The following is a 25,760-nucleotide window of genomic DNA, read 5'->3' on the forward strand; positions in this document are numbered from 1 at the left end:
CATGCTAGGGGAGGGAAGGTCACCTAGGGGGTCCCACCTTACAATTGTCATTTGCTAGGCAGCCAGGGTTTTTCAACCTGGTGGCCTGTACCTAGCCCACTGTCCGTGCTGTACTCGTGACTAACTGCCTGCCACAGAGATGCATTACATCAGAAAGAGATGGAAGCTTAGAAGAATGGTTTATGGGTATTAAAATGACTAGATTTTAAACCAAGGCTGTGATATCCTAAAGAAACTGATTCTAAGGCTTGGAATTTTGAGAAAACCTCCATTTCTTGACTTAGAGCATACAGATAACTTCTGCTGCCTCCAGTCTATATTGGCATAGGCTTTCGGGTATAAAACTAATAAATGTTTTGGTGAGCTCCAAATTATGCAGGCACACTAAAGGCATGTGGCAGACGATGTAATCTAGTATAGCTGTAACTTTTCACAGCAAGCACAACTTCTTCCAAAGCCAGAACTCCCTTTATATGTAATCTTAGAGGTTTGTGGAGGCAAATCTTTCAAGGCACTAAGGGAGCATTTATTCTACTGCACAGAGGTATTCATTCTTCCCCTCTTGACCTAAAAGAGGGAAAGCAGTTTGCAAAAGCAGCCAATTTGCAAGCCCCTCAGGTTGGGAGCAAACCTGATCTCTGCTCAGTGCCCTGAAGCCTACTTTTAATTATGGGCCTTGAGAAAGGGTAGCCGGCAAGGCTGAATTAGCAATCTCCTCCTCAGGCTTTCTGTGCGGGGTAATTCCCAGTCCTTCCTTTATTGGCTCCGCACACAATAGGAAATCTAGTGGAAATGTCCCCTTTGTCTAAGCTCAGTGCAGCCAGCTTTCCTCCTCTGTCATGCATCGGGACTCGTTTCCATAGCAGCCACTTTGAGAAATGAAATCCACTTACCTGATACTCTTTCTGTAGGTGAAATCTAAAGAATAAAGCATTAATGTTCATTTGCACAAGAACAACAATTGCTTGGATACATTTTTTTTTTTTTTTTTGGTAAAGATAGGAACGAGGTTCTCTTTATATAACAAGGTGTAAAACCATTTAACAAAGGAATATACCAGAGCTGTGCTCAGGCTCAACAATATTTCCCTGCCAGCATTACAATCCTAGGAGGGTATCTATTAGTCTACAAAAAGGTGCAGAGAATCCTAAACAAGATCATGCATTTATATTTACCTTTTATACTGGAGTCCTTTATGCCCTAAATTAGACCGCTGGGCTGCAAAAGAAAAGCCTATCCCATTTGTGCTAGTCTGTTAAGGTACCTTTTTCGTGGCCTGAAATCCAAGAGTGTCTGTGTGGAGGGCAGACCGCAGTCTGGTTACCAGCTGTTATCACTCAGCTGCAGGGAATTTGGGTGATTTCTTAAACTCCTCATTTTGAGGTCCCAGATTTGGAACCACTAGTAAGTTGACCCTGAAATAGGCTTGGTAAGAAGTAATGCAACTGGTTATGGCAAGATAAATAAAATCCAAGGTTAAAATTACAGTTTTCACAACTTTTCTGTAATTTACTTTCAATTCACAGAACTCTTGTATCCTACCCAATGGCTAACTGAAAGTTGAATATTTTCATCCATTCCGATGGTTATATTCACAATCTGTAGCCTCTCTTAGGTAGGAATATCTAGAATTAAATTTCCCTCAGAGCCCTATACCTGTAAATTCTAAATGACTACCACTGTCGTAGGCATATCAACAGTATCATGACCATTTTTGTGACCAATATTTTTGTCCTATGCTTCCTACCTAAACAATGGCTTTATCTTATAGGTTCCCAACCAGATTTTGTAAACTTCATTAGCCCTTGCCCCACATATCTAATGGCCCCTACATTATATGAATCTTACCTTATCTTACTGACCACTCTTAAATCATTATCTCTATTTCTGCTGCATCATCATTTAAATTCATACCATGAAAAACAAAACACACAAAAAAATTCCTCACTCTCACAACTGCTTTCCATGGCTCCAGTTTGATATCTTTTTTTATTGTTGCTAAACCTCACCCCAGTATATTTTTTCTATTGATTTTTAGAGCGAGTGGAAGAGAAGGGGAGAGAGAGAGAGAAACATCAATGTTAGAGACTCACATCAATTGGTTGCCTCCCTCATGGGCCCTGATGGGGATCAAACCTACAATCCAGGTACATGCACTTGAAAAAGAATCTAATCCAAGATCCTTTGGTTCATGGGCCGACACTCTAACCGCTGAGAAAACCAGTAAGCGCCAGTTTGCTATCTTAATAATCTTTATAAAAAGGACATATGAGCCCTAACCGGTTTGGCTCAGTTCAGTGGATAGAGCATCAGCCTGCAGACTGAGAGGTCCCAGGTTTGATTTCGGTTAAGTGCATGTATCTTGGTTGCGGGCACATCCCCAGTAGGAGGTGTGCAGGAGGCAGCTGATCAATGTTTCTCTCTCATCGATGTTTCTAGCTATCTCTCCGCTTCCTCTCTGTAAAAAAATCAATAAAATATATTTTTTAAAAAGCAAGTATGATAATGCCACTCCCTTGCTTTAGATACTTAAATAGCTCCATTAAAAATAAGTAAATTAGAGTGTGGGGAGAAGGTAACAACTCAAATCACAAGAATTTACAATTTATGTGTAATTTTACCACCAAACACAGATAAACACAGTACTAGAAAATAAAATAAGACCATACAGGAAACTCTGATGCAAAAATATTCCAGAAAACTATTGGATAAGGAATGGAATTATCTAAAACATATATTAATATAGAAAAATCCATTAGTATAATCCACTACACTAAAAGACTAGACAATTGATTATCAGCTCAATAGATACAAAAAGCATTCCATAATGTTTTTTTAAATAAATCTTTATTGTTCAGATTATTACATGTGTTCCTCTTTTTTCTCCCCCATAGCTCCCCTCCACCTGATTCCCCACCCCACCCCATGCCCTTACCCCCGCCACTGTCTTCATCCATAGGTGTAAGATTTTTGTCCAATCTCTTCCCACACCCCTCACACCGCCTTCCCCCTGAGAATTGTCAGTCCACTCCCTTTCTATGTCCCTGATTCTATTATATTCACCAGTCCATTCTGTTTATCAGATTTTTTATTCACTTGATTTTTAGATTCACTTGTTGGTAGGTATGTATTTTATGTTATTTTGTTGTTCATAATTTTTATCTTTACCTTTTTCTTCTTCTTCCTCTTCTTAAAGAATACCCTTCAGCATTTCATGTAATCCTGGTTTGGTGGTGATTAACTCCTTTAGCTTTTTCTTGTCTGTGAAGCTCTTTATCTGACCTTCAATTCTGAATGATAGCTTTGCTGGGTAATCTTGGTTGTAGGTTCTTGCTGTTCATCTCTTTTAATATTTCTTGCCACTCCCTTCTGGCCTACATAGTTTCTGTTGAGAAATCAGCTGACAGTCGTATGGGTACTCCCTTGTAGGTAACTGTTTTTCTCTTGCTGCTTTCAAGATTCTCTTTGTCTTTTGCCCTTGGCATTTTAATTATGATGTGTCTTGGTGTGGTCCTCTTTGGATTCCTCTTGTTTGGGGTTCTGTGCGCTTCCTGAACTTGTAAGTCTATTTCTTTCACCAGGTAGGGAAAGTTTTCTGTCATTATTCTTCTAATAGGTTTTCAATAATTTGCTCTCTCTATTCTTCTTGGCACCCCAAACATTCGGATGTTGGTACGCTTAAAGTTGTCCCAGAGGGTCCTTACACTATCTTCATATTTTTGGATTCTTTTTTTCTTTTTGTTTTTCTGGTTGGGTGTTTTTTGTTTCCTCATATTTCAGATCTTTGGTTTGATTCTTGGGGTACGTTGATCTACAGTTGAGTTTCTGTATATTCTTTATTTCAGACAGTGTATGCTTAATTTATGACTGGTCCTTTTCCATTTTTTTGGCATTCTCATTAAGGTCCTTGAAGGTCTCACTAAGCTCCTTGGAGGTCTCATCAAGTTTCTCAGCAGTTTTTAGAAGATTCTTGAGTAACCTTATAAATGTGGTTTTGAACTCTATGTCGTCTAGTAGTTTGCTTTCCTCGGTTTCTTTCATTCGTGACATGTTTCTTTGTCTCCACATTTTGGCTGCTTCCCTGTGTAGATGAAGTGGCTTTGTGTGGTAGGTGACCTATAGGGGCCAGTAGCTCAGCCTCCCCCATCACCTGAGGTGGACACTCTTGGTACACCCCTTTGTGGGCTGAGTGCAAAGTCTTGGTGTAGTTAAGCCTTGATTGCTATTGGTACACTGGGAGGAATTGACCTCCAGGCCAATTGGCTGTGAGGACCCGCTGTGTCTATAATGAAAGAACTGCTGCACTGGAGACATGCTTATGGTGCAGGACTTGTTTCAGTGGGGCTTTGGTGCTCACTGAGTCTGCCTCTTGCATGTGTCACTTATGGATGTGAGGAGTTGAAATCTGGTGTCTCACACTGACCACTAGGTACACTGGCTTCTGGATCTCCAATGGGGTTCAGGTCAGCTACTGTCTGAGCCACCCAGCAGGAGCTACAGCAGAACTACAGTTTTCTCCTCTTTGCTTGGGGTTTGGAGGTTTTGGAGTTGTCTGACCAGGGCTGCAAGTTTGCTAGGTTAAGCTGCGATAGGGCAGGCCATTCATATGCAAAAGCCGCTGCAAGGAGCTTGGGTGGATTTGTAGGTTGTGTGGGGTGGGGTCTCAGGGATTCACTAGGCTAGGACGTGGCAAATAGCAATGGCTGCCAGTCAGCTGTCTCTGCGTCTCAGACCACGTCCTGTGTCCCGTGTCCCGCGCCCCAGCGCAGTAAACGATTATTCCTATGCACAGCTCTGCAAGCAAGCCACCCTCACTTTCCGACCCAATAGCAGACAGTCCAGCTTCTCCCCGTAGGAGTTTGGGTCCCTTGTGTCTCCCCAGAAACTGGATTTCAGAGTAATCAGGAGCTTGTCTCCCTTCAGATTGAAAAAAGCAACACCGGCCGCCAGCCCGGATCTCGCACGCCTCTGTACCTCAACTTTTCAGCGCTTGTGCACATCTCAAGGCCCTTTTCTCTTTCCTTCTAGTTGTAGAACTTCCACTCAGCCAGCTTTCCCGTGCTTCTGGGTGATAGACGTTTTGTCTTTTAGTTGTAGTTTTGAAATTGTTGTGCGAGGTAGCAGTTTAGGTGTTTACCTACGCCACCATCTTGGATCCTCCCATAATGTTAAATAAATATTTATATATCAAACACATTAGAAAATAAAGCGATATAAAAAAACTTCCCTAACATATACAGGTTTTTCATTTGTTTCTTTTTTTTTTCTTTTTATAAAATCTATAATGAAGATTATAGTTAATACTAAACTTAGAGGCATTCCTATAAATTTAAGAATAAAACAAAGGTGCCTATAATTGAAGCTCTCATATAACTTCATAATGGAATCCTTTGACAATAATAAGATAATAGCCTGGGAAGAGAAGTACAGTGTGAGCTTGAAAGGGAAAAGACAAAATTATTGTCATTTGTAGCTGAAAATATAGGAAAATTAACAGACAATATTTGTGCTAATAGATTTAGCAAGGTTGCAAAACAGCTTATAATTGATACAGCAAAACAGTAACATGCATCTGTTGTAGAAATAATCAACTTGTTTTATAGCTTTAAGCTTATTTTTAGTTCTAGTTCATTATGAATTGTGATCTAAACTTGTTTTATATTTACATTATACAATAGGGGTTGGTAAAAGTAGGCTTACAGTTGTTTGTGTGGAAAATAATGCAATAATAATACAAGAATAAACTCTGTTTCACATACACACAATTGTAAACAAACTTTTGCCCAAGCCTGTATAGGGTATATTGTGAAGTTTGAGGAAATACTCAACTATTTCCACAAGTATACCCAATTAACTCAGCACAATTTGTTAAAAAACTTTCTTTTCCCATTGAATTGCTTGTCACCTATTTGTGGATTTTGTATTCTACTACACTGATCCATATATCTGTCTTTTCGCCAGTATAGAAGTATTTTAAGTCTCATATCTTTATAGTAAGTCTTGAAATCAGATAGGGTAAATCTTTCTACTTTTTCTTTTAAAAACTGCTTTGGGTATTCTCTAGGCTTACACATTTTTTATATTCATTTAGGAAAAGCTTGAAAATTTCTATCCCCAAAAAAAGCCTGCTATAATATTGATTGTTGTTGTTCTTGCTCTTTTAATCAACTCTGCCAATTTCTGCCTTTTAATTGGAGTTTTAAGTCATTAACATTTGATATAAAACAATATGTGGCTGGAGTGGAGTACACCATCTTATTGTTTGTGTTCTGTTTATCCCATTTGTTTTGTTATTGTTGTGATTGTTGTTCCACTGTTTCCCTTTTCCTGGCTCCTTTTAACTTATTTAAATTTTTCTAATTATTGCTTTTTATTTTACCCATTTTTCACTTGGCTTTCTGTGTATCTTTTTTAAAGATGTGGCTCAAAGAGCTGAAGCTTTCAGACTTAACCTTTCGCAAATTGTTTTGAGTTAATATTGTATCACTTCTCATAAAATATGGAAAGCTGGAGATAAGAGGTTATTTTTCTCCCATCAACCATTATGTTGTAATTATCATGTGTATACAATGTGCACATGTACATAAAGAAAATTACCAGCCAATATTATATACTTTTAAAGACATATACTTAGTTTTTAAAACTCCAATGAAACAAATTTAATGATGTACTATTCCTGTTGACTTTCCCTCATCCTTGAAGATGCAAATTGCCCACTAGCATTATTTTTTCTCTCCCTAAAGAATCTGTTAGCATTCTGTAAATAGCCAGCTTTCTTACAATTCTTAGTTTTCCTTCAGATGAAAATGTCTTTATTCTCCATTGGTATATAAAGGATATTTTCTTTAGATGTAGAATTCTGTCTTCATTTTTTTTTCCTTTTAATATGTTGTTTCTGTCACTCAGTGTTTCTGGTGAGAAATGCACGATCCTTGGAATCACTGATTCCATGTGTCCTGCATGCTATCATTTTTCCCTCGCTGCTTTCAAAATTTTTTTCTTTATGGTGCTGTACTTTTATCATGATATGTTTAGAAGTGATTTTATTTGAATACATTCTGTTTGTTGTTCACTGATATTTATAGAATAGAGCTCAGCAACAGGCAAATGCGTTCTTCTCAAGTGCACATTAGCATTAACGCGGGTAAATTTTATTGAGACACAGACTTCAAGAATTTTAAAAGAATAGAAATCATGCCTCACATTCTGGAGTTCTGTGTTCTCATTCCATCAGAGCTGCTAACACATTCTATGTCCCAGAGTAGTTATCTGCTGTGTGCCTTTTTGTCCTATCTTTTTAAAATTTTTCATTGAATTTATTGCAGTGACATTGCTTAATAAAATTACATAGGTTTCAAGTGTACAATTCTATAATATGTCATCTGTATATTGTAAGATGTTTTCACCATCCAAAGTCAAGTCTCTTTCTGTCACCATTTATTACTCTTTACTCTTTTCTAACTCTCCCAACCCCCCTTTCCTTCTTATAATCACCATACTGTTGTTTGTCTATGAATTTTGTGGTTTTTGCTCAATCCCTTCACCTTTTTCATCCAGCCCCCCAATCCCATTCCTCTCTGACAGCTGTCAGTCTGTTTTCCATATCTATGAGTTTGTTTCTGTGTTCTTTATTTGTTCATTACATTCCACATATAAGTGAAATTATATGGTACTTGTCTTTCTCTGAATAGCTTATTTCACTTAGAATACGGTTTATCCAAGCTATCACAAAAGGTAAGACTTCCTTCTTTTTATGGCCAAGTAGTATTCCATTGTGTACCACAGCTTTTTTATTTACTCCACTACTGATGGGCACTAGGGTTGCTTCCAAACCTTCACTATTATAAACAATGCTGCAATGAACATAGTGGTGCATATATTCTTGTGAATTAGTGTTTTGGGTTTCTTCAGATGTATTCACCCGAGTGGAATCACTGGGCCATAAGGTAGTTCCATTTTTAATTTTTGGAGGAACCCCCATGTTTTCCACATTGGCTGTACCAATCGGTATTCCCACCAACAGTGCACAAGGATTCCATTTTTTTCACATCCTCGCTAACACTTGTTATTTGCTGCTTTATTGATGATAGCCATAATGGCAGGCTGGAAGTAATATCTCATTATGGTTTTAATTTGCATTTCTCTGACGATTAGTGACATTGAGCATCTTTTCATATGTCTACTAGCCATCTGTATGTCCTCTTTGGAGAAGTGTCTACTCAGATCCTTTGCCCAGTTTTTTATTGGATTGTTTGTTTTTTGTGTGTTGAGTTCTATAAGTCCTTTGTAAGTTTTAGATATTAACCACTTATCAGGTGTGTCATTTGCAAATATGTTCTCCCATTCAGTGAGTTGTCTTTTCATATTATTGATGGATTCCATTGCTGTGCAAAAACTTTTTTAGTTTGATATAGTCCCATTTGTTTATTTTTTCTTTTGTTTCTACTTCCTGAGGAGATATATCAGAAAAAATATTACAATGAAAGATATCTGAGATTTTATTGCCTATGTTTTCTTATAGGATTTTTATGGTTTCTAGTATTATATTAAAGTCTTATATCCATTTTGAATTTATTCTTGTGTGTGGTGTAAGAAGGTGGTCTAGTTTCATTTTTTTACACATATTCATCCAATTTTCCAACATCATTTTTAAATAGACTGTCTTTACTCCATTGTATATTCTTGCCTTTTTTATCACATATTTTTTAAAATGCATTTTTGTTGACTTCAGAGAGGAAGAGGGAGAGAGGGAGAGAGAGAGAGAGAGAGAGAGAGAGAGAGAGAGAGAGAGAGAGAGAGAGGGAGAGAGAGAGAAACATCAATGTTGAGAATCATTGATTGGCTGCCTCTAAACATCAATGAGAGAGAATAGTTGATTGGCTGCCTCCTGCATGCCCCACACTGGGGAATGAGCCCAAACGTGGGCATATTTCCTGACCCAGAATCCAACTGTGACCTCCTGGTTCATAAGTTCACACTCAACCTCTGAGCCATGCCGGCCAGGCTTGAATATATAGTATATATATTGGTTAACCCTCATCGCTCATCTGAGGATATTTTTCCATTAATTTTGAGAGAGAGAGAGAGAGAGAGAGAGAGAGAGAGAGAGAGAGAGAGAGAAAGAGAAAGAGAAAGAGAAAGAGAAAGAGAAAGAGAAAGAGAAAGAGAAAGAGAAAGAGAAAGAGAAAGAGAAAGAGAAAGAGAAAGAGAAAGAGAAAGAGAAAGAGAAAGAGAAAGACATGGATTGGTTGCCTCTTGCACCTGCCACAACCGGGACCAGGCTGATACTGTGAGGAGGGGAGTGATCCACCCAGGAGAGATGGTGTTTGCAGTGTGCAAGAGGGACTCAGCACAGGGAAGCTGGTGGCTGTCCCTTCTGCTCCTCCCCAGAGCAATAAGCCCCAGTCACTCATCATGCAACTCTAATCTGTTCTGCCCTCCCTCTGCTGGAGCCCAAGATGAGTGGCTGCAAATGAAACTTTGTGTGTTGGCCCTTTAAGAGGGTGCCTGTGTCTCTAGCAGACTCATGTCTCTCTCTGGAAGACAGAATCCCAGCTGATTTTCATAGTCAGGGGTTATGTAGGAGCTTGTTCCGGCTCTGGTGTTTTGGGCTGGAGAAGAGATCCCATGCTCCTCAGGGGAACTTTTACAGCTAAGAAGATATCCTTTCGAAACCTCAGCTGCCTATGGGATTGGGGCCAGCCCTTTTCTTGTCTCTGCACTTCCTACCAGTCTGGTTGTGGCTTCTTCTGTAAATTCTTGGTTATAAGACTTCTGTTCAGCTAGCCTTCCATTGGCCTATTCAGGTTGATTGTTCTACATTTCAGCTGTAATTCCAGTTTGTTCCTGGGAGGAAGTGAGTGTAGCTTCCACCTCCTCTACTGTTATCTTGCATCTTCCTGGTCATCTTATCTTTAAAATGAGGGATTGGGCTATATCATCTCTTGATTGTCATTCAAACTCAAAGTCACACAATTTTTAATTATTAAAAGTCACATTTAATTTCCAACTTAAATATCTTAGGAGTTCACCTAAAACTATAACCAAGAACTCAATAATATACTAATTTCACAAGACCTATTTGATAGGGTATAAGACTGAGTGTTTTATCACAGGCACAGTGAAAGCTGCAACCCTTTTCCAGTTGGGTGAAAGCCACCACATAAACTGCGCTTGCTCAGCCATAGCGAGTGCTGACTCAGGCCTTCATACGGCTAGCAAGTATCAATGCACATGTAAGTTACGATTTGGATCTTGTACAGCCATTAAATGCCATTGAAAGTGATAACTAGCAGCCGTTTCAAGAGGCCAATGCAATTCATTCCTGGAAGAGCTTACAAAGCAAAACTTTATGTCCTTTACTTTCAGTCCTTGTTGAGCCGAGTTTTAAATCTATGTATAATTATAACCAAATCTTTTCTTTTTCTTAAAATAACAGCCTGTATAGAAATTTATTTAGTGTTATCTGTTTAGAGATCAGGAGACTTATAAATAAAAACTATTTCTATATCCATTGAAAGCTCTCCAAATTTAGTTATAAAACGTTTTGTACGCTCTGCTGTAACATGTCATTTTTGGAGGCGTGTGAAACATATCCTGACAGTTTAATAGAAATGACTATTGAGCATGAAGGAAAAACACCTGTTGCAAAGGGAAATAAACAGCAACAAAATCCCTCCTGAATATTTCAGGCAATGTAGAGAACAAAATAAACAAAAAAACAAAAATCCTACCTTATCTGATTTGAATCAATCAAAAGTTTGTAGTGGTTTATGTGAAAGTTGAAATTCCTAATCTGGATAAGAAATACTGTATCATATGCAGTCATTAAGATAGCCTTTTGTAAAGAAGTTAAATATAGTTACAGAAAGGGAGACTACATAAAAGATTGTTTACAAGATTATAAATATATACTAGAGGCCCGGTGCATGAATTTTCATGCACTGGAGTGGGGTCCGTCAGCCCAGCCTCCCCCCTCTCACAGTCCGGGAGCCCTCAGGGGCGGGAGGCAACCCGGCGATCAGGGGAAGGCGACGCCTCATCACACCTCTGCTGCTGCCACTGCTAGCAGCGCAAGCCTTGTCCAGCCATGATTACCTGAGCCTCGGGCAGCCTGGGCAACTGGGCAGCCACCAACCAAGGCTTGCCTGCACCTTGGGCTGGCTCTGGGTGGCTGGGCAGCCAATATCTGAGGCTTGCCTGCACCTCAAGCCGGCCCTGGGCAGCTGGGGGGCTGAGGGGACTAGGAGACTCCAGAGGCAGGCGCATGGAGGCAGGCTTGCTATGTGCCTGCCACCCCGGCAGGGCTGGGGGGACTGGGTGCCGAAATCTTTGAGGGTGTGGTAGTCAATTAGCATATTCCCTCCTTAATGGCTGTGGGCGCCACCATCTTTGAGGGTGAGACAGTCAATTAGCATATTCCCTCCTTATTGGCTGTGGGCACCATCTTTGAGGGCGGGGCAGTCAATTAGCATATTGCTTCCTTATTGTGGGTACTTCCATCTTTGTGATGGCGTAAGAGTCAATTAGCATATTCCCTCTTTATTATATAGGGTATGTGTATGTATATAGCCATAGAGAGCAAGGTTTCCTAGTACAGAGGAAGCCAAGCTTTCCACCTGCCCTTGCCAGGCCTAAGCCTCCACTCAAGCTACAAAGTTTCAATTATAGAAGGTAAACAAATTCAAACAGAAATGGCGGCAGAATGGAACTTGAGAGAGCAGGCCAGGGTTGCCCCTGGCAACAGGGGAAGCAAAGCTTTCCGCACACCCTGGCCGGGCCCAGGCCTCCGCTTAAGGCTACAAAGTTTCAATTATAACCCCAACAGAAATGGCTGCTGGCCACGGAGGGAGCCCTAGCTTGGCTCCACTCCAGGCTACAAAGTTTCAATTGTAGAAGATAAATAAATTCCAGATACCAGGGCTTCCACTTGGGTTGCCAGGGGGTGTGGCTGGCCTGCAAACCACCACAGGCCCCTTGCTCAGGCTGCCCCATGCCCCAAGGGAACCCCACCCTGATCAGGGACACCCTTCAGGGCAAACCAGCTGGCCCCCACCCCTGTACCAGGCCTCTATCCTATCTAATAAAAGAGTAACATGCAGATTGATCATCACTGCAACACACAATATAGCTGCCCCCATGTGGTCAAAAATCCTGCCCTCATGTGGATACAAGATGGCCACCACAAGATGGCCAGCAGGAGAGGGCAGTTGGGAGGCACCTGGCCTGCAAGGGAGGGCAGTTGAGAGGGACCAGGCCTGTAAGGGAGGGCAGTTGAGAGGGACCAGGCCTGCAAGGGAGGGCAGTTGGAGGTGATCAACCCTGCAGGAGAGGGCAGTTAGGGGTGACCAGGCCGGCAGAGGAGGGAAGTTGGGGGCAAACAGGCTGGCAGCAGAGTGGTTAGAGGGTGATCAGGCTGGCAGGCAGAAGCGTTTAGGGGCAATCAGGAAGGCAGGCAGGCAAGCAGTTGGGAGCCAGCAGTCCTGGATTGTGAGAGGGATGTCTGACTGCCCGTTTAGGCCCGATCCCGGTGGGATCGGGGCTAAACGGGCAGTTGGACATCCCTCCAGGGGTCCCAGATTGGATAGGGTACAGGCTGGGCTGAGGGACAACCCCCCCTCTGTGCATGAATTTCGTGCACCGGGCCTCTAGTATATACAAAAAACTGTTTGACTATATATGTATATATATATAAACTATATGGATATATCTACACTAATAAATCTACACTAATAAAATAGAAACATGCAAATTGGCCATCCCTCTGCTACGCCCACCAACCAATCAGGAGTGAGTATGCAAATTAACAAAACAAAGATGGTGGCAGCCATGGAGCTGGATCGAGCAGGAGGCTTGGGTTGCCCTTGGCGATAGAGGAAGCCAAGCTTCCCGCCCACCCTGGCCTCTGCTCAAGGAGGAGCTGGGAGCCTGGGTCACTGGGGGGCATGGCCAGCCTGAAAACGGCCATCAGCTCCTCACCCAGGCTGGCCAGGCCCCCAGTGGGGACCCCCACCTGAAGGGGGTGTGGCCAGCCTGAAAACGGCCCTCAGCCCCTCACCCAGGCTGGCCAGAGGACCCCCCACCATGAAGGGGGTGTGGCCAGCCTGAAAATGGCCCTCAGCCCCTTACCCAGGCTGGCCAAGCCCCCATGGAATAAGAGTCCCCACTGAGGGGCGTGGCCATATTGCAAACAGCCATCAGCCCCTCATCCAGGCTGGCCACGCCCCCCCAGCAGGGACCCTCACCCCATGGGGGTGTGGCCAGCCTGCAAACCACCACAGGCCTCTCACCCAGGCTGCCCCACACCCCAAGGGAACCTCCACCCTGATCCGGAACACCCTTCAGGGCAAACCAGCCAGCCCCCACCCATGCACCAGGCCTCTATCTATACTAATAAAAGGGTAATATGCTAATTAGACTGGGAGACCTTCCAGACGTTCTTCTGGACAAAGCCATGGTGGCGGGTCGAGGTAGAGGCAGTTAGAGGCCAATAGGGGAGGGCAGTTGTGGCTGATCAGGCCAGGATGGGATGGCAGTTGTAATCAGGTCGGTGAGGGGGGGGGGCGTTGGGGGTGATCAGGCCAGTGAGGGGGGACAGTTGGGGGTGAGCAGACCAGCAATATGGCAGGGAGGCCAGTTGGGGGCTAGCAGGCTATCAGTGGGGCTCGGTTGGGGGTGATCAGGGCAGTTTGGGGGCAGTTGTGAATGAGCAGGCCAGTGGGGAGGGCAGGTGGGGGTGAGCAGGCCAGCAGTCGGGTACAGCTGGGGGTGAGCAGGTCAGCACGGGGTGCAGTTGGGGGTGAGCAGGCTGGCGGGGGGTGGGCATTTGGGGACAAGCAGGCTGGTGGTGAGGAGCAGTTGGGGATGAGCAGGCTAGCAGGCAGAGTGGTTGGGGCAATCAGGCAGGCAGGCAGGCAGGTGAGCGGTTAGGAGCCAGCAGTCCCAGATTGCGAGAGGGATGTCCAACTGCCGTTTAGGCCCAATCCCTGTAAACCGACAGTAGGACATCCTTCGAGGGGTCCCAGATTGGAGAAGGTGCAGGCCAGGCTGAAGGACACCCCCCCCCCCGTGCACGAAATTTTGTGCACCAGGCCTCTAGTGTGTGTGTGTGTGTGTGTGTGTGTGTGTGTGTGTGTGTGTGTGTGTGTGTATGTATAAACTATATGAATATCTACAAATAATTGGTTTTACAAGGTTAGAATAAAACTCTTTGAAAGATGTGGATGATGAAAACCACATCATTGTAGAAGTTTTCAGCTGCAGTTATTTCTAAATTAAATGTCTCCTCTTAGCTGAAAGTAAACAAAGCCTCTTTTAATATATTAAAAATTAAATTTTCAAGAAAATAAAATGTTAACGAAATGAAAGATATTATTATATACTATATGAAAATAATTTATATAGGAAAAGTAGATTACCCCTCATCACTATTACTAATGAAAATGCTAGAAGAATATATATATATATATATATATATATATATATATATATATATTTTTTTTTTTTTTTAATATATTTTTATTGATTTTTTTTACAGAGAGGAAGGGAGAGGGATAGAGAGTCAGAAACATTGATGGGAAAAAACATCAATCAGCTGCCTCCTGCACACCCCCTACTGGGGATGTGCCTACAACCAAGGTACATGCCCTTGACCGGAATCCAACCTGGGACCCCTCAGTCCACAGGCCGACGCTCCATCCACTGAGCCAAACCAGTTAGGGAAGAATATATATTTTTAAAAGTGTTCTGAGACAAACTATTTTATTAAGGTATGTGCTCAAGGAGTTATTGTGGCTTGAATTTTGCTTTTAAGCTATTTTTCTGTGATGTCTTCAAAGAACAAACTATAGGCAATATTCTATATACATATCTTGATAGGTTTTGTGTCCGTGTGTGTGCATACCTGTGTGTGTGCACACGGATGCTTCTTGAATGATGGATGGCTAGTGGATTTCATCACTTTGGAAATTATTATCCATTACCTCTTCTAATATATTTAGTTCCATTCACCGTCACCTCTGTAGCATTTCAATTACATCTATTTTTTTACCTTTATCACTGAATTGTCTATTTTTCTTTTGCTCTTTTGTTTCCCTTCCTTTGGTGTCTCTAGGCCTAGATACATTACACTCACTTATCTTCCAGCTCTCCAATTCTTATTTCAGCTCTGTCACATTTGCCATTAAACTAATCAATGGAGTTCTTAATTTCAGCTATTGTTTTTACTTCAGATTTTCAAATTCCTTCTCTTTATTTAGTTCCAAGCTGTGTGGCAAAATTCTCTATCCTGTCTTTTAAGCTTTCCCACATACTAATCACATTGATTTTATAGCTAGTCTGATAATGTCATCATTTGAATCACCTGAATATCTTTTTCTATTCTCCTCCTTTTCTTTCTCCTATCATTACTATATTCTTTTATCAGTTTTTTTTTTGTATTGGATCTCAAATATTGAGCATAAACATATTTAAAGACAATTTGAGTATCTGGGTGATGCCATTTTCCCCAAAGGAGGTATGCTTTTGTTCCTGGCACTTGGCCAGCAGAGAATTTCTATTACTTTAGGATCATAATGATCTAATTAGAAGTCTAGATGACAACAAGCTGGGCCACAGTCTTAGTGCTGGTCTATTTTTAGTTTCCTCTAACATCTAGAGAATCCCTCTTTGGTATTTTAATCAGAAGTTTGGGATGTTGATTATACTGATGTTTTGTGTTTTTTTTTAAATTGCACTATACTTCTATTTTGGTCTCTCAATCCCGCAAAATTGGTAAGAATTCTGCTTAACATCTCAGTCTCTTAACCACCCTTCACATAAATGTTAGGAGTCTCTGGAATAAAAAAGCCCCTGGATTAAATGTGAAATAAAAAATGGCCTAGTTCATAATCTAGATTGTCCCTTTTTTCCTGATCTGATCCCTGTAACTGCATACTGCCTTGGAAATATGAGAGGTCTGAACTGGTTGGTGGAAATTATCTGACAACTATTTATCAGATAACTATTTTTTTTAGTATTTTTTAACAGGAAGTAAATAACAAAAATCCATGGAGCACATTAACCAACATTTTCCTCAAATGCTTTTTCTCATCCAAATAAAGGAATTTTTCAGCTCTTGCAAAACAAACAGTTAAAACTAAAGACATATTATTGATGAAAAATTTTAAATATAAAAACAATGTAAATGCTTTATAGCACAAAGTATTTTTTAAAGTATGTCTTTTGAGATAAACTTATCTCTTGAATGTGTCTCCTAAAAATAGAACAAAACAATTTCTAGTGTTAATTCTGTTTGCAATGAGCATTAGAAAAAAAGCATTGCTTAAATTTGAATACACAGATGCATATTTTAAGCCAATAAATAACATATGAATGGAATGAGATATGGATAGGCTAATTGTTGGAAGCAGTGAAAAGCAAAATTGACAATGGAGAAAATTCAATCAACAGACATAAAAGGACTATCACATTATATACATTAGCCATAAGAAAATAAATAAGGAACTTCAATATGGGAACAACAGGAGAGACTGTGAAAGTTAACACAAAAATCCATGGAATGTATGTGAAAGTGCAGGATAGAATAAATTTTAACTTCAAAGAATAAGTTCTTAATTTAGATATCAAACTCTCACTGAATTCCAATGACAATGATCAGTGGAATATCAGTGTTTATATATCCTTTGTCTTTCCATAATGTGTTAAAATATGATTTTGTAACTATCCTAGATAATAAAGAGCTAATATGCTAAATAAACCGAACAGCAGAATGACCTTCCGGATAAAGCATGGGCACAGCCGGGGCTGCAAGGGCCGAGCCCATTGCATGAATTTCATGCATCGGGCCTCTAGTAAGTAGATAAGAGCAGGCCTAATACAGCAGCAGAGATAGTAGTAGCATCAAGTTCTCAATGTAACAAGATCAGATGCTGTGCTATGCTATGCAACAGAACTCTAAAAGCTCTCAGAGAAGGGAAATTGCTGAACCAAAGAGACTTTCTGTGGCAAACAGACATTAAAAAGCCATTTGCAACTTCTAAAACATTTGAGTATATACAAGGTAGAGATTTTCATTAAGCACCTGAAAGTACATATAACTGTATAGCTTTGAGATGTAATGTTTTCTACAGTTGTAACAATATTAAAAATTAACAGAGACAGAGTTCTTTGTTTCTAATTATTGAATGAATATAAAACAGAATTTAAATAGGAAAAAGATAATAAAGGAGAAAGATCCTAAATTTTCTATTAAATTGATAGGGATGGGGAAATGTAGGTAAAGATGGGATTAATTGAAGCCAAAAGGCTACAACTTTTTACCTATCCTGTCTAATAAAAGAGTAATATGCAAATTGACTGTCACTCCAATACACAAGTTGGCTGCCCCCATGTGGTCAAAGATGGCTGCACCCATGTAGACACAAGATGGCCGCCACAAGATGTCTGGCAGGGGAGGGCAGTTGGGAGTGATCAGGCCTGTAGGGGAGGACAGTTGGGGGGGACCCAGGCCTGCAGGGAAGGGCAGTTGCGGGGGACCAGGCCTGCAGGGGAGGGCAGTTAGTGGTAACCGGGATGGCAGAGGAGGGCAGTTGGGGAGGGGACCAGGCCTGCAGGGGAGAACAGTTTGGGGGGACCCAGGCCTGCAGGGGAAGGCAGTTGGGGCTGAGCAGGCTGGCAGGGGGCAGTTAGGGGTGAGCAGGCCGGCAGGGGGGGGGGCAGTTGGGGCCAAGCAGGCCAGCAGAGGGGCAGTTGGGGGTGAGCAGGCTGGCAGTGGGGGCCAATTAGGGGGAAGCAGGCCGGCAGGGGACCAGTTGGGACAAGCAGGCCGGCAGTGGGGGACATTTAGGGGTGAGCAGGCCAGAAGGCAGAGAGGTTAGGGGCGATCAGGCAGGCATGCAGATGAGCGGTTAGGAGCCAGTGGTCCCAGATTGTGAGAGGGATGTTCAAATGCCAGTCGGACATCCCCCGAGGGGTCCCAGATTGGAGAGGGTGCAGGCCGGGCTGAGGGACCCCACCCCCCCCCCACCCATGCACGAATTTCGTGTACTGGGTCACTAGTGTAAAAATGTTAAACAATATGACAAAAACTGTAACCAGTGTAGCTAATACTACTCTTCATTTAATTGTCTAAATTCCAATATTAAAAGTCAAAACACCTATATACAATTAAAATGATGATATACTGTATATGGGGCAACACAGCTTTAAAAATCACAGAATGTGTCCAGTCGGTGTGGTTCAGTGGTTGAGCAGTGACCTATGAACCAGAAGGTCATGGTTTGATTTCTGGGTTGAGGGCTTGATCCCCAGTAGGGGCATGCAGGAGGCAGCTAATCAATGGTTCTCTCTCATCATTGATACTTCTACCTCTCTCTCCTTCTCCCTTTCTCTCTGAAATCAATAATAAATAAATAAATAAAAATCACAGAATGTTTTATTATAGATCATTAGGCAAATATCATACCCAAACACAAGTAAATACAAACCAAAAATTTAATATTATATGAAATACAACTCTTAAAAATTAAGAATATAAGTGCAGTATTTAAAAAACTAAGAACATAACTATATTATGGCAAAAATGAAAGACTATTGAACAAAAATATAAAGAAGTGAAAACCCTGAAGCAAATCAGGTTATAATTATATTTTGACAGATATACAATGGAAAAATATTATTCTTCATTAGATAAAGTGAAAAAAATTAAGGATATAAAGAATATCAACACAATTTTAAAATAAGAAATTAAAGGTTTAAATTAGATTTAATATTTTTAAAAATAAAGACAATTATATTTTCAGTTGTCCATAATTCACTACACAATATCTTCATTAGACTTTAAAGTATGTTTGCAAGATAAAGTACAGAACACCAGTTAAATTTGAATTTTTGATCAACAATAAGAGTTTTTTTGTTGCATGCATATTTGAGACACAATATATGTGAAAAAATGAGTTACCTGAAGTTCCTATATTACTGTGTGTTCTGTTATTTCTATTTGCACAATCTGGTAACTTGGTTTTAACAAAATCTCACTTGCTACACAAAAATTGAATTCTGCATCTAATGACTATGTAAAAAAAATAAGAAAGATAATTGCTAATAAAATCCAATATCAATATTATGAAATTCCCTACTAAAATTCAATTTACTAAAGGAAGAATACAATGCGATAAGATATAACAAGAGGTTACTTTTAAACAGGAATTTAAAGACAGAACATTATGGTATAGAATCTTTGCTACACAATGTCAGTCCATAGAATAGCAGAATTATCATCACATTGAAGCTTGTTAGATATGCAAATACTTAGACCTCATCACAGATAGGTAAATCAATATGTGCACTTAACCTGATACCTAGATATTTCATGGAAATATGAAAGTTTGAAAAGCACTGATCTAGATAATGTTGATAATTTCTGTTTAAATTTTTAAAATATATTTGAAAATTTTAATGATCAGAAAAAAATATTTTTAATTTTTTTATAAAGCAACATAAAATTAAAGCAAAAGTTGAAGAAAACAATAAAATAAATATAAAGCATGACTAATTTTGATAATTTAAAAAATAAATCATTAATGACTAAAAAAATCCAATAGCAATGCCTTTAAAAATAAAATAGTATAAAATTATGTCGAATAATATGGCAATTATATTTTAGAAATAAAAAGTAGATAAAATAGCCTATTGAAATACTTTAATATATGATATGCATAACTATATCATACATTTTAACTAAAAGATAAATGAAAACTATATGCTGAGCCAGCCAAAATTTTCTTAAAAATATATAACTTAAGATTGAATATAAAACATTTACATTAACACATCACAGAGCAGAAATGCCTCAAACCAAAAAAAAAAAAAAAAAAATGATTTAGCATATAGCTGGTCATATATTCAATGGTGAGTAAAGCTTAGATCTCTGTTGTCTTTCTCCTATCTTCCTTTCCTTCTCTTTAATTTAATTTCCCTACCTGTTCTTTTTTTTTTACCCTATCATTACTATTTTCCCCTTTTTTCCTTTTTCTAACTTCTGATAAAAAAGGAAAATTAAAAAGGCCTCTTCAAAGTCTGTATAATTAAAGAGGATGAATTATAGAGATTTATTTTTAATTATGTGTGACATTTCAAATGGATATTTAAAAATAATTTTATAATTTTGAACAAAAGGAATTTTGAATAAAAGGAATTTCTCTTAAATGAAAAACCATGAAATGTTGAGAGGTAAGGGTAAACTGTTAGAACACATAAAGGAAATGCAAACACAGATATGTCTTTTCTGGTTTCTTTATAGTATAATGAAAGTCTTGACTTGTACTGGCCAGGTGGCTCAGTCGGTTGGAGCATCATCCCATACACCAAAAAAAGTTGAAGTTCAATTCTGGTTAGAGCACATACTTAGGTTTTCGGTTCCATCCTGGTCAGGGCTCCTGAAGAGGCAACTGATCGATGTCTGTCTGTCTCTCTGTCTCTGTCTCTGTCTCTGTCTCTCTCTCTCTCTCTCTCTCTCTCTCATCCTCAGGTAAGGATTAAATCTTCTACACTAATAAAAGAGAAAAATGCTAATTGACCGTACCTTCACTATGCCCACAGCCAATCAGAGTGAGTATGCAAATTAACCCAACAAAGATGGCGGTTAATTTGCATACACAGAGGGAGGGAGGAGTGAAGACTGAAGACAGCATAGAAGGAAGAGGGAGGGAGTGCGGGCGGGGCCGGCGGCGGGCAGCGGAAAAGTGCGAGGCGGCAGTGGAAGGGAAAGCACGGGGCAGTGGTGGTGGGAGGGAAAGCGCAGGGGGGGGGGGCGGTGGCTATGGGAGGGAAAGCATGGAGTGGGGAATAGAGACGGCGGGAGGGAACGGAAAGCACCAGGCAGCGGCAGGAGGGAAAGTGTTGCACAGTGGTGGCGGTGGGAGGGAAAGCGCAGGGGGGGCGGCAGCTGCGGGAGGGAAAGCTCGGAGGGTGGGGGGGCGGTGGCGGTGGGAGGAAAAGTGTGGGGTGGAGGGTGGGGGGCAGAGGCGGCAGGGAAAGTGCGGGGAGGGGGGCGGGAGAGGTGGCGGTGGTGGGAGGGAAGCCTGCCGGAAGCCCTGTTCTTGCAGGAATCTTCCTGCAACAGGCCTCTAGTAATAATAATAAAAAAGAAATAGAAAACCTTGACCTGAGCATGCTGCATAAGAAATTAATTATCATTTCCACATTATGTGCTTTTTCAACATACTATGAATTACAGACAGGCAACCTATTCTGGTTTAACTTCCCCTGAAACCAAAATAGTGCCAACTTGATTCTATTTAGAAGATCTGAACACAGTGACTTCCTTGCAAACCAAATACACTCAGAGGAAGAAAAGTTACTGATAAAGTAGAAGAGAGAAGAGAATAGTGAGGGAAAAAATGAAAGAAACTTTGGCAGAAAAGTTTATCTTATAGGGTATAGGAACCATCTTGGAAAATGGGGTTTGAACTGAAATCATTTCTTATTCCCCAACCATAATCATCTGCACAAACCAGATGGGATAGAACAGCATTCAACATCTACACAGAAGCCACTAGTGCTGATTCACTAGCATTATAAATGAAATCACACTTAAATGTTTCCTATAATCTCTTCACCTACTCCAGTTAATGCTAATATTTATCTCCCCCAAACACCTTTTATCCTACATTCTTTATAAGCATAAATAAAAGGGAAAGGTAATTCTGTTTACTAGAAATGGATGACAAATCAAAATTGCTTTCACAACCCTAAAGCTATGTACAGAGAAGACAACTAGATTTGCAGTTTGACTGATTTAATTGGTTCCTTTACTCAGTGGAAATGCAAAGTGCAGATCTCACAGGCAAAATAAGGCATATCTATGTTCTAATTTTATCTGTAATAAAAGTTTGGAGAAGATATTTATCTCTTTCAACTTCAGTTTTCTAACTGCTAAAGGAGAGACAAGATTTTCAATTGCAGAAAGTTGTTATGAGCATTTAATGATAAAGGTATAAAGTACATAGAGTGCCAAGTGCCTATATGCACTATTTTTTTAAAATTTAATAACAATATGATCAATGACTTTAATAAATTTAATTTTAATTATTAAAGTGCAAAAAATACAGGAAAGTTAAAGGAACATTATCATTCTTTTAATTCCTATTGTTCAGAATAAAAACTTCAAGAAACCTTGGTGTATTGTTTGAATTTTATCATAAGTACCATAAGCTCATACAATAATCAAACAATATGGAAGAATAGAAAACAATCCTATATAATAAAAGGCTAATATACAAATTTTCCCCTGGGGAGTTTGACCGGGAGACCAGGAGTTCGATCGTTCGCTATGACATGTGCTGACCACCAGGGGGCGGTAGTGGGGAACTGAGGGAGTGAGGGAAGGAGGAGGCAGGGAGGCCGGGAGATGGGAAACATCATCGGCCCTGATCGCCGGCCAGGCCTAGGAACCCTACCCATGCACAAATTTCGTGCACTGGGCCTCTAGTAATAAAATAAAAAGCAACATATATCACATTAGAGAAATTGGCAACATTTAGTTTAGATGAATATTACTACATATAGACAGAGAGATATAAAGAAATTTCCATATTTAGAAAGAGTTTGGTCAAATTTAAAATTTAGGTTGATAATATCTGAGTCTGGGTTTGCTCTTTAAAGAGAGTTTATTCGCAATTTACAATGTCTGAGAAAATATTGTCATATTTCCAAGTTATAATTTTTATTTCACACTATAGTACAGCTATTGATAGCACTGACGTCAATTGCTGTATTCGGTTTATACTAGTAGCCCATTGTGTTCGATTATTTGTGTTGCTTTATTTTGTCTTAATAAAATACCTTTCATATCTTTAAATTACTGTTTTCTTCTTATATCCAACAAGCCTGATACTCTTAAAATTTGAACCTTTTGAATCAATTCATTGTAAGTATCCGATATAAATATTAATCACCAGGCCAAGATATCTTAGTTTATACTGTATTCAGTACTGTGGATTATATCTTCTCAACATTATGTATAACAGAGAAAAAAGCATACATTTCTCAAAATCCTATATTGTAATAGATATTCCTGCTTTGTTATGCTTCTACAAAACATCTGGAATTGCTCTGAACATTTCTAGAGAATTTAGGATATCTCTTATCCTATTTGGCCAAAGTGTTACAATTTTATAACTTACTATCAAACTGGCCATAAATTTTCTGCAGATGAGATTATCTGAACAAAAACAAGAGGAGATTGGTCTGACAAGGGTTGTTTTATAATCTCATCACAGCTGAACAAGTTTGACCAAAAGTCATGAATGATGACTCCAGTTTAGCTAAGAATTAACTAGGATGTTTTACATATTAAATGCTTTATGTATTTCGTACCCTATTAGAAATATATGCTAGTGACAATAAACACTAATAACACTAGAAATATTGTATTACTAGTTGTAACCCCAATATGGTTTCTCCTCTCCTCCTCCTCTTCTTCCTACTTCTCTTTCTCCTCCTCTCCCCCGAAAGTTTCAGTTGACACATGAAGTGGGGTTGCTATTTCTCCTCATAGTTACTTATGGCCTCATTGGTTAATTAGGGAAAAGGATATCTTGAGAAAATGTCACACGTGCAATTTATAGATTACCTCTTTTAAAATGAAGCTTTTTGTCCTAAGACATCCTCTTTTTCTATCCCATCCTATCTAATAAAGAGAAACATGCAAATTGGCCATACCTCCGCTACACCCACAAGCCACACACACCAGCCACGCCCACCAGCCAATCAGGAGAGAATATGCAAATTAACCCAACCAAGATGGTGGTTTATTTGCATATCCAGGCCCAGAGCGAAGACTGAAGACAGTGCAGAAGGAAGTTAAGCGCTGCAGAAGGGAGTGAAGCTGCGGAGATGGGAGGGAAGCAGGCAGGGCAGCAGAGACCACTGCAGGAAGCCCTATTCTTGCAGGAATCTTCCTGCAATGGGCCTCTAGTGAGTAGATATGTATACATGGCAGGGTGCCAGTTTCAACCATTGGATCAAGGATAATGCCTTATGAAATGGCAAAGTAGCAAAATAAAAGAAGTCCAGTCCTTGAATGACCTTATAAAAGCAGAGCTGTGGTTTCCTCCTAAAGACATGTGGTTTTTAAAAGTCTGAGTCCATGGAAAGATATTCATGGACAGACATTTGATGTTCTATTTCAGCAAACTGCTTAACTTGAGATTTCTAGCTAACTCTTCCTTCAAGAGGGAAATATCTAGTTTTTTCCAGTTGAGTAATGGAGCAATCAGAAAATATACATGGGAAAAACACAGAAATGAAAATGACCTTTATTTCTGGTTGAACTTGACAAGCAGTGAATTTGAATACCTCTCTGAAGGATAACTGATGGGACCCTGTGCAACATGAAATTGCCAGATTTCTTATTTAAATAATTAAGACATTCAAGATGGTAATAGCAGAACATTAAACCAAGCACTGGGACCTTCTAATCATGAGACCCTCTACACCTGCATATGTCGCTCATGCATGATACTCACCCTGTCTTCCCATCTTTTACATATAAACTATGGAATGAACTAGTCATGAGTATAGGTTTCTCATGCTGCCACATAAATAATTCTGGCTTTCTTCTCACTTGTCAATCAGAGTATGCTCTTGAGCCCATAAGACTCTAGTCTGGGTCCTGACCCAAGTTTGTATAACTCATGGATATGAGAGTAAGAGAAGAGAGAACCTTTGTCTATGTGTAGAAAAGCAAGTCATAAAGGGAGAACTAAGTAGTGCTTAGGCCATACATTCATAAAGACCTCTTTTCTTTTCTGATCAAGTAATTAATCCCCCAGTCTGGACATGAGTGATGGACTAGAGAGCTGTAGCTATCTTCTCAATGTTTCCACACAAAAAATTTTTTTTTTTCTGAGCTGGACAGTGAGTGCCTATATGGAGACAAGTGTCATTTTTCTCTATTTAAATTTTTTATTCACTTACACATTGGGTTTACCAAGTATTGGTAGCATTAGTTATTTGATAGCAAAATTCCTCCTTGCCAAGCCTGGGACACAGGGAGATTCCTGGTCAACACCAAAGGTGCTGGAGTTAAAGTGTGTATGATCCATTCCTCTATTCCCTCCAAATTTTCAATCAGCTGAGTAATTTGAATAACATTCAATAGGAATCAAGTATCAGTCATTTTGAATATTATTAACAGACCTAATTGAAAAAGTTGGGTTTGACTAAATGCAAAAGGCAAGTTTAATAATATGAAACCCTCCCCCCCACCCCAATTAATCTTTGAACTTTCATGTGGGCAGATTTGGTTCTTCATAGCAGACATACAACAAATAAGTCATATGGAAGATCTTACCTTATGTCAGACTCTGTGCTCTCCAAAAAGTAGAAGAAACCAAGAAATGTGTAATTTTAACAGAGAAATGTGAATAGAGGGATGGCACTGAAACCACATACCTCTTATTAGAATAAGCCAATGATCAATGAAAGGAGAGCAGAAGCGTCTTCCCATTAAAAGGCTGAAGTTCCAATTTCATGGGATGGTAGGAATCTGGGGAAGAGAGAAAGAAAGAAAGAAAAAGACTCCTAAGTACAGAACTGCTGGGCCATTCAGGTGTTTATCCTACAGGTACTGTTAACCTACAGAAAAAGAGAACCTTTGCTTCCCTCTCTTTTCTTCTCTTTTCCTTTGCTTTCTTTCAATTCTGCTATTGTAGCGTGAAAGTAGCAGCTGTGGTAACAGATAAACGAAAGCAGCATTA

The 25,760-nt window shown here is 39.9% G+C and overlaps 1 long non-coding RNA gene across 1 annotated transcript in view; it reads right to left on the reverse strand.

Annotated features, from left to right (window-relative positions):
• LOC129152051 (uncharacterized) overlaps positions 1 to 25,544 on the reverse strand; it is a 96,695-nt gene extending 71,151 nt beyond the window's left edge. The window contains exon 1 of the long non-coding RNA XR_008558785.1: positions 25,456 to 25,544. This is a non-coding gene — a long non-coding RNA (uncharacterized LOC129152051). The remainder of the gene's footprint in view (positions 1 to 25,455) is intronic.
• Positions 25,545 to 25,760: the final 216 nt, after the last annotated feature.

This window comes from Eptesicus fuscus, chromosome 17 (genome assembly GCF_027574615.1).
Source record: "Eptesicus fuscus isolate TK198812 chromosome 17, DD_ASM_mEF_20220401, whole genome shotgun sequence".
NCBI classification, from domain to species: Eukaryota; Metazoa; Chordata; class Mammalia; order Chiroptera; family Vespertilionidae; genus Eptesicus; species Eptesicus fuscus.